At 40.6% G+C, this 14,497-nt stretch overlaps 1 long non-coding RNA gene across 1 annotated transcript in view; it reads left to right on the top strand.

Annotated features, from left to right (window-relative positions):
• Positions 1–14,497, top strand: part of LOC104984474 — a 66,861-nt gene that overhangs the window by 38,201 nt on the left and 14,163 nt on the right. The window contains exon 2 of the long non-coding RNA XR_824753.1: positions 6,721–6,829. This is a non-coding gene — a long non-coding RNA (uncharacterized LOC104984474). The remainder of the gene's footprint in view (positions 1–6,720; positions 6,830–14,497) is intronic.

Raw genomic sequence — 14,497 nt, 5'->3', positions numbered from 1 at the left:
CAGAAATTATAAAAAAAAAAAAAAAACTATAGGTACAAAATTGATAACAAATACCAAAAAAGCTAAAATTAAAAATCTAGAGTAGAGTTTGGAATTTCAAAAATACAATGTTAAATAAAAGAAGAAAAAAGAAAAAAAAAAACAAGGTCAAAAAATTATAAAATATATATATATGAAGTTTGCTGAAGAAAAAAAATAGGGTCTTTTTTTTTGGAAAGTACTAGGTTATAAAAGTGAAAATTAAAGGAATAATAAAGGACTTAAAATTTTTTTAAAAAATTAAAAAATAAAAGAAAGAATGATCGCAAAAATAGTAAAAATATATCTAGGACTTTCTCTGGTTTTGTTGTGAGTATTGTGGGTTCAGTTCATTTTTGGCTAGTTCCTTGGTCCAACTTATATTTCTCAAGATCTATAGGCCCCTTCCTTTGTAGTCGGTAGTAACCACAGGGTTTTAATCTATTGCCCGCAGCTTCCAAGGCAGTTCCCTCTGTTATAGCTTCTTCTGTTTGCTGGTCTCTTCAGTGTCTGGTTTCCACCCTTACACAAAAGGGATGGTGGAGGACACTTTTTTTTTTTTAGGCTCACTTGTTCAGTCACGCTGTGGGGAGGGAGGGAAGGATGCTGCAAACAAATAACACTGGCGTGCGCTCGCAGTGCCTCAGCCACACTGGATCTGCCCTGGCTCACGGCGCGTGTAGCCTCCCTGCCCACACTGCTCAGGCTCTAGGTTGCTCTGCCGGGAACAATCCGTGGCCAGCCGTGGGCTGCCTGGACCTCCGAGGTCCAAGCCGCTCAGGTTCAGGCACTCTGGTAGTCCTCAGAGGCGCAGACTCGGTTGGGCCTGTGTTTTGTGCCCTTCCCGGGTCCAAGCAGCTCAGGTGATGAGGTGTTTGGCGAGCGCGATTGCTGCGACTTATCGCCTTCCCGCAGCTCGGTTATCTAGGTGTACAACTGGCGCACCTTCTCAGGCAGATGTTGACCGTCCAGACCCCTAAGTTTTAGTTAGCAAAGAAGCCTGCTTACAGTTTTATAGATAATGTCTCTCTGGGGCTGCGATTGCCCCCTTCCGGTTCTGGCTGCCTGTCACGGGAGGGGGAAGGTCTGCAGCCGGCTATCTCTGTTCAGTCCTTTGTTCTGTGCGCCGGCCTGGTGGTGTCTTAGGTTAGGGCAGGCTTTTCGCGTGGTAAATATCCCACAGTCTGATTTGCTAGCCCAAATTATTTCACTCAGATAACGCTCAGGGTATTCAGGCCAGGTCCTTACTCTAAGCAATGCAGCCCGTGCCGCGCCTCCCTGCCCAGCCCCCACTTGCTAATGGCATGTGCAGGCGTCTGCGCTGTTTCTCTGCTGGGGGAGTTACCGTAGGGCTCGCAATCTGTGGGTTTTAATTGTTTATTTATTTTTTCTCCCTGTTATGTTGACCTCTGTGCTTCCAAAGCTCAGCACAGATTCGGCAGTGAGAAGGTTTCCTGGTGTTTGGAAGCTTCTCTCTTTTTAAGACTCCTTTCCCGGGACGGAACTCCATCCCTCCCTGTTTTGTCTCTTTTGTCTTTTATATTTTTTTTTTTTTACCTCCTTTCGAAGACTTGGGTTGCTTTTCTGGGTGCCTGATGTCCTCTGCCAGCATTCAGAAGTTGTTTTGTGGAATTTACTCGGTGTTTAACTGCTCTTTTGATGAATTTGTGGGGGAGAAAGTGTTCTCCCTGTCCTATTCCTCCGCCATCTTGGCTCCTCCGTTTTTCTTGTTTCTTGAGATTGGATTGTGTTGCTATAAACCTCTCTTAGAACTGCTTTTGCTTCATCCCATAGATTTTGAGTTGTGTTTTCATTGTCATTTGTTTCTAGGAATTTTTTTATTTCTCTTTTGATTTCTTTAGCAATCTGTTCCTTATGTAGAAATATATTGTTTAATCTCCATGTATTTGTGTTTTTTACTGTTTTTTCTTGTAATTAGTATTTGGTCTCATAGCACTGTGGTCAGAAAAGATGCTTGATATTATTTCAATTATCTTGAATTTACTGAGGTTTGATATGTGACCCAAGATATGGTCTATCCTGGATAATGTTCCATGAACACTTGAGAAGAAGGTGTGTTCTTCTGCATTTGGATGGAATATCCTGAAGATATCAATGAGATCCATGTTGTCTAATGTATCATTTAAAACTTGTATTTCCTCATTAATTTTCTGTTTTGATCTGTCCATTGGTATAAGTGGGGTGTTAAAGTCTCCTACTATTATGTTAGTATCAGTTTCTCCTTTTATGTCTGTTAGTGTTTGTCTTGTGTATTGAGGTGCTCCTATGTTGGCTGCCTAGATATTGACGATCGTTATGTCTTTCTCTTGAATGGGTCCCTTGATCATGTAGTGTCCTTTCTTATCTCTCATAATATTCTTTATTTTAAGGTCTATTTTGTCCAATATGAGGATTGCTAGTCCAGCTTCCTTTTGATTTCCATTTTCATGAATATATTTTCCCATCCTCTCACTTTCAGTCTGTATGTGTCTTTAGACCTGAAGTGGGTTTCTTGTAGACAGCATATATATGGGTCTTGTTTTTGTATCCATTCAGTCATTCTGTATCTTTTGGTTGGAGCATTTAATCCATTTACATTTAAAGTAATTATTGATATCTATTGGCATTTTCTTATTAGTTAGGGTTTACTTTTGTAGATCTTTTTCTTCCCTTGTATTTCCTGATTATATAATTTTGATCAATATGTGTCTTGGCATGTTTCTCCTTGGGTTTATCCTGTATGGGACTCTTTGTGCTTCTTGGACTTGATTGATTATTTCCTCTTCCATGTCGGGGAAGTTTTCAACTATAATATCCTCAAAAATTTTCTCATACCCTTTGTTTTTCTCTTCTTCTGGGACCACTATAATTCAAATGTTAGTGTGTTTAATATTGTCCCAGAGGTCTCTGAGACTATTCTCAGTTCTTTTCATTTTTTTTTTTTTTTACTTTTTTCTTCTCTTGGGCAGTTATTTCATTTTATCTTCCAGCTCACTGATATGTTCTTCTGCTTCAGAGATTCTGCTATTGATTCCTTCTAGAGTATTTTTGATTTCAGTAATTGTGTTTGTTTGTCTCTGTATGTTTAACTCTAGGCCTTTGTTAATTGATTCTTGCATTTCTCTATTCTACTTTTGAGGTTTTCCATCATCTTTACTATCATTATTCTGAATTCTTTTTCAGGTAGTTTGTCTATTTCCTCTTCATTTATTTGGACTTGTGTTTCAAGTTTTTCCTCCATTTGTGTAGTATTTCTCTGCCTTTAATTATATATATTTTTAACTTATTGTGTTTGAGGTCTCCTTTTCCCAGGCTTCAAGGTTGAATTCTTTCTTCCTTTTGATTTCTTCACTCATAAGGTTAGTCCATTGGTTTGTGTAACCTTTGTGTAGGGTGTGACCTACAATTGGCTTTTTAAGGACTCTGTTATAAGTTTGCTTTTGCTTTTGTCATGTTATGGATTTTTACTGTATTTGGCCTTTGCAATCTCAGAGAGTTTTATCTAAAACAAGTCTTAAACTTTTTGCTCTCATAGTTTGTTGGATTCCAACTCTGAAGGGTGACTGGGGTCAAGACACTGCGTAGGCCCCTCCATTTAGCTACTATTTTTGGTTAACTGCAAGGGCTTTGAAAGTGGGTAGTCTGGATTTGAAACCAGGCTGTAGTACTTATTCGTGGATGGCTGAGGGAGATTATTTCATTGTTTTCAGTCTCAGTTTTTATTGCTATAAAATGGATGTCACAATATGTACTTCACAGTATTGTCATAAGGGTTAAATAAGTTAATGCAAGTAAAGCCCTTTGACCAATGCTTAGGAGATAGTAAGCACTCAGTTAGTGGGAGTTATTCTTATCTTAGCTTGTGAACTTGTCTTTCATTCACTGTCATCCGTGATTACCTTAAACACCAGTTTCCCATCCAAAGAACCCCCTTATACTAGTGATGGAGCTCAGAAACAAGTTCTAGGCTTGACATGATTCCAGGAATGACTCCACCATCTGAGCCAGGGCAGGAGGAAGAATGTGGAGGCAGAGCCTTGTTCTGCCTTCCACAGGGGTTCTTGTGTCTGTTACCATCAATATCCAGCTGCTCTTCTTCTGTCTCAGACCTCTTATGTGCCTGCCCCCACATCCTTTCAGGGGGCTGTCACTCTCCAACAAAATGCTGTGAAGATCCAAATACAGTATATATTTGAATGTATAGTATTGAGAATTGCTTAGGAAACCTTAGAAAGCACTGATGCCTGGGCCCCACCCTAAAGATTTTGCTTTACTTCACCTGGAGTGGGGCTCAGGCATCTGCATTTTTAAAAAGTTCACCATGTGATGCCAATGTGTATCTAGGCTGAGAAGCACTGGGACAACATATCTCTGGACTTCTGTGCAAGATTTCCAGTTTGTTCTGCTTTTATTGTGGACCTAGTGCTTGTTATTTGGTTGCTTCAGCCTGTAAACATTCCATCATTCTCTGGTGAACAAGCTAATGGCTTTATCATGGTGTTCTGGGAGCTGGCAGTGCCTTACAATATGATTAGTCTTGTAGGCTGATTGGGGAATTTTTATTTGTGGATCCCAAATGTCCTTCTGAAAAGCAATAACCCAAATGTGTGCAACAGGAATGATTCAACCTTACATTTAGGCCATGATTTACACTCCTCTACAAGCTTTCACATTTGATGTGAGAGGTATTGCAGCACAGTGAAGGTTCCCAGGGTAGGACCTGAAAAGTATGGGCTGGAATTTGTCTTATGCCACTATTTTGTTATTGGGACTCTGGCCATAGCTTTTAAATTCTCCAAGACTTTGTTTTCTTACTTGCCCTTTCTAGATAATTCCAGTGTGAGGTATCGACTAGACATTACCACGTCTTTGTCCCATTCAGTAGATGAGGAAACTGTGTCATAGAGTGGACGGGTGAGTCACTGAGCTTTTTGCAAAAGCTTGGGGCTCATCAAAGTCAGGCCCCATGGCTCAGGTGCTCAGTGTAGGTACTCCTGCGTAGGTACTCCTGCTCTACACTAGCCATGTGTCTAAAAGGCTGAAAGATGTGTTGTTTCAGCTGTATGCAGGTACACCAGGTCCTTTCTCCTCCCCATTCCTCTTCTTCTGCTCTCTCCCTCCCTCCTCGGCCAGTGGGGAAGTCTGTGAACAATGGATTCCCTTTCATGGTGTGAGTAAGTGGTCGTAAAAGCTCAGAACGAAGTCTCCTCTATTGTGTTGGCACAGACATGTCTATTCTTGTGGCCTTCTCTGAGCAGAGTCAGAGAGCAGGGGTAGAGACTGCCTAGATGTTCCTCAAATGTGCTTCTTCCTGACATAACTGAACTATATTTCCCAGCCTCCCTTGCAATTCAGTTTGGCCATTGACTGAGTTCTGGCCAATAGGATATGGGTGGGAGCAATGCCTGCTCCTTTCAGGCCCTGAAAAGCTCCCGGGGGCCTCCACCTTGGGCTTTCCATCTCTTTTGTTTATACCGTGAAGACTGTGTGTATGAAGACTCTGGTGAAACAACACAATGGAAGGAGCCTAGGTCCCTGGATCAGGGCTCAAAGAAGAGCTTCCTGATGAGGAAAACTTGCATTGATCACTTACATGAGCAAAACCAAAACTAAACTGCTATTTTGTTTAGCTTTTGAGATATTAAGGTTTGATTACTTTATTACCTTAAGTGACTTTGGAGGAATAAAAAGAGGATTGGTGGTTGGGTGGGGTGATGGTTCTCACACCCAGAGTTCTCCATGGGATCAGCTGATCCTGCATCCTTTTGGAGCTCCTTTCTCTGCCCTGTGCTGTGTCCATCACTGTCTTACAAGTTTCATCTGAGAGTTTACCCTTGTAAATCACATGCTCAAGAATCCCCATCTCAGATTCTGCTCCATGGGGTCCTAATGCCTCAACTAGAATGTAAGGGCAGGAATGTACTCAAGTTCCATTGAATTTGTTACCTAATAAATGAATGTTTCAGTGCCTTATGTGTGTAAGTCACTAGCCATTGTGAATAAATACAAAGAAATATAAGTCATGAGTTTGGCTGTGTTTTCTCAAGTCTTTGAGGTTTCAGTTGTTGTTGTTTCTTAGTTGCTAAGTTGTGTCCAGCTCTTTGCAATCCCATGGACTACAGCACACCAGAATTCCCTGTCTTTCACTTTCTCCTGGAATTTGCTGAAACTCACGTCCATTGAGTCAGTGATGCTATATAATTATCTTTTCTTCTGCTGCTGCCTTCTTTTGCCTTCAATCGTTCCCAGCATCAGGGTATTTTTCAGTGAGTCAGCTCTTTGCATCAGGTGGCCAAAGTACTGCAGCTTCAGTTTCAACATCAGTCCTTCCAGTGAATATTCAGGGTTGATTTCCTTTAGGATTGACAGGTTTGATCTCCTTGCAGTCCAAGGGACTCTCAAAAGTCTTCTCCAGCACCACAATTCCAAAGCATCAATTCTTTGGTGCTCAGCCTTCTTTCTGGACCATCTCTCACATTGTTACATGACTACTAGAAAAACTGAGTTTTGATCATACCTTGCAGTAGTCCTCCCACCCCTTATCTGTGACTTCACTGTCCCAGGTTTCTGTATCCCGTGGTCAGTAGCAGTCCAAAATATGAAATAGAAATTTCCAGAAGTAAACAATTTATAAGTTTTAACTTGCCCTCAGTGCTAAGAGTCCTGATGCATTATCTTTCCACCTGGTTTTGTCCTGCCTAGGATCCCCACCCATGGACATCGTCTGCTCCTGATACCCAGCCACCTGCACCATGGCCCTGGCCCAGAATCATCAGAAGCAGATGACAATCTTCTGACGTATTGTCAGTAGGTCAGTAGTAGCCTAATGTAGGTCACAATACCTACATCATTCACCCCTCTTTATCTCATCATGGAGACATTTTGTCATTTCACATCATCACAAGAAAGGTGACTACAGTACAGTAAGATATTTTGAGAGAGAGAGAGGGACAACATTCACACAACTATTATTAACAGCATATTATAATTGTTTTATTTTATTATTTTTGTTGTTAATCTCTTACTCTGCCTAATTTAGAAGTTAAATTTTATCATAGGAATGTATATATAGGAAAAAATATAGTTTGTATAGGGGGTCAGGAATCTGCTGGGAGTCTTGGGGAATATCCACATGGATAAGGGGGAACAACTGTACTCTTTTCTATGAATCTTAAAAGAATGTAGACAATATCACATATTTATGTTCCCTTTTTTTTAATGAGCAGCAATAAAGAGAATCCTACCACTTTATTTAATGCCCTTATTTTTTAATCCAAGTGAGATTTAATTGTGGAAGTGATTTTTAAGACAGTTTTATTTTCCTTGATCAGTTCTTTATATGCTTTTCTTTTCCTTGAAAACTGAGCATCTGAGAGAATTACTTTTTTTTTTTTAGTAAAACTTTGGAAGAATTTCATATCAATTATAAAAGTTTGCCTGGCTGTGTAGGCAAAGAACATATCCATTTTAGAGCCCTTTTAAATCCACGCATAATTCCTTTAAAGAACACTATAACAGACAATGTGGCCTTTGGTTTGCAAGGCCCGCTTTTGGCACAGAGAAGTGGGGGCTTTTCCATCTAGCAGTGGGAGAGAAATGGTGAAGAGCATGCAAAAAGCGATTGCTTTAAGCATATTGGCATTTCCTTTCATATCTGCAACATGATCCTATTATTTTGAGGCAATGAGGTCATTTAAGTGTGCCTGGCTGGAGATTTGCTATTTTCCTCTATTCTTTCCTTTAAATCTTTTTGTCAACCATGTTGTCCTTGACTAGCAGAGCAGCTGTCTGGGTAGTTATAATCCCATTAAAAAGGCCTCTATTATGTCAATAATATATTTATAGAGAAATTAGTCACCTGGGGTTGTTGGGTGATTCTTCTGTTTAGACATATTGTACCTCAGAAAAGCAAGTTTGTCCCCTTCTTGTTAGGTAGACCCGCTGCCCTGTCACGGTGCCACATTGGCTGAAACTGATTAGCGATTAACATGGAATATGCCTTCCTCTGTTTGCAAAGCCCCCTTAATCTTTGCCACTGATCATATTCCTTTCAAGCTTTGCTGATAAAGCTAAGATTGTAGATGTGTCTGGGTGTACAGGGCTTATAGTGTTTAGGAAAATACGACAGGCATTAAATGACCATCCTGGTGGGAAAGGTGGGGAATCTAACTGCAGAAACTTCCTAAACCTGCTAAAGTGCTTTTGAGCAGTGTCTTAAAATTAGTAGTGCATCTTCCTGCACAGATTCCATTCTTTTTTCCAAAGAGATTTTACATTCTTGCCATATGAATTCAGGTCTAATGATGATCTATGAGGAAGTGGAAAGGCATGGGATGGACTGAATTCCTGAAATGGAATACCCGAGATTATTAACCTATCACCATTAGTAGGTAGAGATTTATTTGTTGAAAACTCTTCATGTTTTTGCAAACCATAGAAATAGGGCACTTTTTAACAGGCTTTATAATAAAGGAGGGTAACATTGAAGTCAATCCCTATGCTACAGCATGTCCTTTGTACTGATTTTTCTTCATTTTTTCAAAACATGAAGGATTGATTTTTGAGACACAAAAAGGATTCTCTTCAAGGATGGCCTCATGGGCTCTCACTGTAATTCCTCAATAGTTTAGAAAATGCTGAGGCAGAGTCATCTATTGGCTGGGTGGTGCTTGCTCTTGGAATGTTGGGGAAAGTTGTAAATAGAAGTGCAAAGAAAAGCAACCTTCTGAGTTTCGATTGTTATCAGCTTTCAGTGCAAGGTAGGCTTTCAGGACCCTCATCAAATTGGCAGAGCAGGCCATAAAATTTAAATAATGAAGTATAAAACAGATGAGTTAAGAAAAACAGCAGTATTTTTAAAGCACAGCTAAAATTCCCTCAGCTGTTTAGAATTATTTAAAATATGAAATTTAAAGAAACAAGAGTGGTTGGCCAGGTCTGTAATTCTATAAGTCAGATGTTCTTTGCCCTCAGGGTAGTCCTACTCCTTACCTAGAGAAAGTTTCTCACTGGTCTTTTCTGTGTTCTGCACCTCACCTGCTCCCACCTCCCCTCCCTGCCTCCCCGTGTAGCATTTGCTACAGAAAATGTGTACTTTTCTACCTTGGATATATATAGTTGACATTTGAGAAAATTGAGAATAAGGGTAGAGGACTATTAAGACATCAAATTGTATAGGTTCAGGAAAGCTTGTTGCCTTTTGCAGCTGTATGAAATCTGCATTTTAGTGCACTAGCAGGCTCACATGATTCTCATTAGAGAAACTGCTTATGGTGTTTCTACAGCCCCCACATGCTCATATTTACTTACAAGACCCCTTGGACTCAAGATGCCAATTTCCCACAGAGCTGGTAAACACCCTTATGACAGTACATCCTACCTTGATCTTAATTGCTTCTTCTTTCTTCAAGTTTGTTTCTCTTTGTGACTGTGGAACGCTCCTGAGCAGTGCCATCCAAGTAGAGCTTTTGGTGATGATGGGGGTGTCCCCTGCATTGTCCTCGTCAGTAGACACTAGCTGCTTGGGACTGTTGAGCCCTTGAACTGTGGCTCATGTGACTGAGGGACTAAACCTTTACTTACACTAAATTTTAATTAATTTAAATCTAAATAGTCTCATGGGGCCACTGTTTTGGACAACTCTCATGAGGTAGGAGCTTGTCCAGTAGCCAAGATGGGAAATCGTGGTATGAATCACATGTCTTGAGACACATCGCAGTGTTGTATCTGAGAAAGTTGACTCTGGAACCAGACTAGATGGCTCCAAACCCCATCTCTGCTTTTTTGAGCCATGAGATCATGGTAGTTGCTTACCGCTGTCTGTGTCTCAGTTTCCTCGTCTATAAATTTAGCATGCATGCTAAGTCACTTCAGTTGTGTCCAGTGCTTTGCGACCCTATGAACTGTAGCTCACCAGATCCTTCTGTCCATGGGACTCTCCAGGCAAGAATACTGGAGCAGGTTGCCATTTCCTTCTCCAAGGCTATATAAATTGGGACATAGTGACAAAAGCAATCTCTACCTCCTAATGTTTGTGTAACAATTTATTGACTGATCCATTGAAAGCCCTTAGAATAGTCTCTGGCAAATTTTAAGCCAGGGTTAAAAGAAGACAATACCAATGGTCCAGTAGTCCCAAGACTCTGCTTCTGGAACCAATGAAATATATTAAGAGGATTACATAGAACATTGAACTGTTCATAGATGCTCAGTCACGAGTTTTCATTCCTCCTTTTCTTTCCTTTCAGCACTGGTAGTTAATTAATTTATATATTCATCTAACAAATAAGACTTCTCTGTACCAGTTTTGTCCTGGGGGCTGGAAAAATACCAGTGAACAGAACATATTACCAGTTCTTAAGTTCAAAGTCAGGTGGGGGAGACCATGAAGATTGAATGTAAATATAGCCCCACTTCTTCACTTCTCTCTGTACCACACTCCTTTGTCATATTATGTTGCAGAAGCTCTTATGAAGAGGAGTCTACTTCCTCACTCTTAAATCTGGGCTAGCCATGTGACTTGATTTGACTAACATCCTACGCTGTGCTTACTTGCTCTGTCAGGTCTGACTCTTTATGACCCCATGGACTGTAGCCTGCCAGGCTCCTCTGTCCATGGGGATTCTCCAGGAAAGAATACTAATTTGACAAATAGAATGTGGCGAGAGTGACCTTGTTCCATTTCTCAGCCTAGACCTCAAGAGGCCTTGTCTCTCCCTGCCCCCTTTTGCTCTCAGATTCTGGCCCAGATGCTTTGTGAACAAGTTCAAGCTAGCCTGCTGGAGGAGGGAAACCACAGACACATGGCTCAGAGCCAAGTCAGCCCAGTTAAGATCATCCTGGACCAGTTAGTGCCCACAGAGCCGACCACAGATGCATATGCAAGCATTGCTGGGCATAGCTCAGGAACTCATGTGTGAAGCCACTGAGTTTTAGGGGGTATTTGATACAGCAATAGTCCAATCACGGTGGCAGCAATTACCATATAGTCATAAAGATAGGAAGGGGGGAAAGTAGAGGCAGTGCCGATTTTCTTTTTTTGGGCTCCCAAAATTGCTGCAGATGGTGACTGCAGCCAATGAAATTAGAAGATGCTTGCTTCTTGGAGGGAAAGCTATGACAAACCTAGACAGCATATTAAAAAGCAGAGATATCACTTTGCTGACAAAGCTCCATATAGTCAAAGGTATGGTTTTTCCAGTGCTCATGTATGGATATGAGGGTTGGATCATAAAAAACGCTGAGCACCAAAGAATTGATGCTTTCGAATTGTGGTGCTAGAGAAGACTCTTGAGAGTCCCTTGAATTTCAAGGAGCTCAAACCAGTCAATCTTAAAGGAAATCAATATTTGAAGGAAATCAACCCTGAATATTCATTGGAAGGACTGATGCTAAAGATGAAGCTCCAGGCCATCTGATGTGAAGAGCCAACTCATTGGAGAAGAGGAAGCAGAGGAAGAGATGGGTAGATGGTTTGATGGTGGCAGAGGAAGAGATGTTTAGATGGTTCAATGGACTTGAACTTGGGCAGACTCAGGGAGGTGGTGGTGGACAGGGAGGCCTACCATGCTGCAGTCCATGGGGTTGCAAACAGTCAGACACAACTTACCAACTGAATAACAACCATACAGAGATAAATACATGGTCTCCTAATGGAACATATCCCTCAGCTGAGGCCTGAGAGATAAAGATGAGTGTAGGAGATGTTTCAGACAGAGGAAACATCATTAGAAAGCTACAGCAGAAAAAGCAAAACCAGATTTTTTTTTCCTACCTGCTGCTAGGAACATAGGAATATAAATATTCTTTTACTCAAAGAACTTCTTATATAGTTGTGATGTCGAGATACACACACATAAAAAGAAGTCAGTTCTACAGAGTGAGCTATATTAACTGCTGAATTTGTTCAGACCCTGGTCCAAAAAGTGGGGAGAACACAGAGAAAGATCAGTGAGGACTGAAATAAAGAGCCAGGATGACTTCTTAGAGGGTAAGTTAACTAATGGGATGCAAGGAGTTCTAGGACATGGCTGGGAGTGTGGGACAGAGGGAAATATTCCTGGAACCATTTGGAGAATTTTGTAGGAAGGCCCATTGAACACCTACTGTGTGCTCTGTGGGAGGAATCACAGGAGATGAGAAAAAAGCAAGAAGCACAATGATGTCTTCATGAAACTGAGAGTTATGCTTGCCTTTGGGCTGCCAAGCGCTTCTTTTATGTCTTGGCTCTGGCACGTCATAAGCTTAGCCTGCATTCATTTCCATCTGCGTTGTTGAGGATGCTGCTTTGTGGCAGGGCACAAGGAGGACCATGAAATTGTAGATCAGTGAGTGTACTTTTAGCTGTTCTTCATAGCAGCTAGGGCTTTAATTGCCAGTTTTGCCAGAAGACGTCTCATGACCACTTTCCAGAGAGACGGAGAGTTCCACTTTTTAGTCCCCTGAAGTGTGGATTTCATGCTGAGCTGAAGATCTGAGCCCCGGGACATCGGCGCCTGTTGAGAGCTTTATCTTCTCTTCTTAAAACTTCTACTGAGCCTCCTTAGGATTTAGAGGCTTATATGGTGTTTTCTTAGCCAAAAGTCTTTGTAAAATTTGATTATCAGAAATAAAACAAGAGCAACCCCCACCTTCTGAAAACAGTGCTTAAGAAAACCTTAGTTTGGAAGGAGGAGCAGCCCGCACAGCACTGGCATTAGCTCGAACTGGCAAGCCTGGGCTGAAGCAGGGGTTTACTTATTTGTGAGAGACATAGGGAAAGCTGTCATCAAAACTAAGCCCAGATATCCAGGGACCTGTGTGGAGACGATTCACGCTGTCTCCTTTTCCAGTTTGCAGATGTCTTTGATATGACAGCGTTGGGGGATGGGGTAGGCAGTGTTTGTAAAGACTCCCGTGATCCCCGCCCCCGCCACCTTGGCTAGTGGAGTCAGTGTCTCTAACCCTGTCTGCTCTTATCTAGGATTTCCTAGACCTAGAAAGGGCTCTTGAAGACCTTTGAAAATAAACAAGTGAGAAAGCTTCCCAAGACCATCCTAGCAATCTACTCTGACACTCCGGAGACAGTGGGCCATAGCTGATCCCTCTCTGTCTCCTTTCATGGTCTAGCATTCTGAGATTCTTTTCCTTATTAGTTCAAAAGTGAGATTCTACACATGAATGTCAAGTTCTCTGGTCAAGAGCGTTTGCTGTAGTCACAATTTTAGAGAACTATTGTTTGAATGGAAACAAACACTTTTATTATTATCAGTGGCTTCTGAAAACTCATTTCAAATGTGTTTAAGTATAGCGGGTAGTTCCTTGCTAAGAAAATTCCTGTGAACAACTGGTTAACTTATAATAGCCATTTGGAAAAAATTTCTGTTTAAATCAGATAAAGGGGACTTTCTATAATATACAAAGAGTGCATACATATCAGTAAGGATAGGCCAAATACTCATAGAAAAATGAACTAAAGATATCAGATAGTTCTCTAAGAAACACATTAATTAAATCTATCCTGCATTTATAAATAGCCCCTCAGCCTTATAATAATAAAGATGTATATTAGGTATACATACTATAATAATAAAGGTACATATTAAACTATAGGATAGTTTTCACATCCCAGATTAGCAAACATCTAAATGTTTGATTATTTACTTCTTTGAAAAGTTGTGAAGAAAATGGAACTCTCATAAATCATTAATGACCATAATAAATTGGTACTTTGGGGGCACAGTTTGGTACTAGCTACTAAAATGGCAAGTTGTTTGACCTAGAATTCTACTTCTTGAAATTTATCCTACAGAAATACCCACTTATGAATGAATTGTTCAATGCACAAAGTTATTTGTTGTGGCAATGTTTGTAAGTTAAAAAGGTTGGAAATTATTCTAGATGCCCATCAATAAGGGACTAGTATATATATTAGTTATGCTAGTCTATGTAGCAAATATATTATGCTACATCACAAGGTATTATGCAGTAGTTTAAAAGGATGAGGCAGATATTTATGCACTGCTATGGAATGCTATCTAAGATGTATTGCTGTGAAAAGAAATTCAGGGTACAGAAAAGTTTGTATTATGAGCTATCAGTGTAAAAAAAGGAAATAATGTATCTGTTTGTATGTGCATAACTCCTACAGCTCAACTCCAGAAAAATAAATGACCCAATCAAAAAAATGGGCCAAAGAACTAAATAGACATTTCTCCAAAGAAGACATACAGATGGCTAACAAACACATGAAAAGATGCTCAACATCACTCATTATCAGAGAAAGGCAAATCAAAACCACAATGAGGTACCATTTCACACCAGTCAGAATGGCTGCGATCCAAAAGTCTACAAACAATAAATGCTGGAGAGGGTGTGGAGAAAAGGGAACCCTCTTACACTGTTGGTGGCAATGCAAACTAGTACAGCCACTATGGAGACCAGTGTGGAGATTCCTTAAAAAACTGGAAATAGAACTGCCTTATGATCTAGCAATCCCACT

This window comes from Bison bison, unplaced genomic scaffold, assembly GCF_000754665.1.
Source record: "Bison bison bison isolate TAMUID 2011002044 unplaced genomic scaffold, Bison_UMD1.0 scf7180017864030, whole genome shotgun sequence".
NCBI lineage: Eukaryota > Metazoa > Chordata > Mammalia > Artiodactyla > Bovidae > Bison > Bison bison.
The sequence above is the reverse complement of the archived record's forward strand: the minus strand, read 5'-3'. Positions and strand labels throughout refer to the sequence as shown.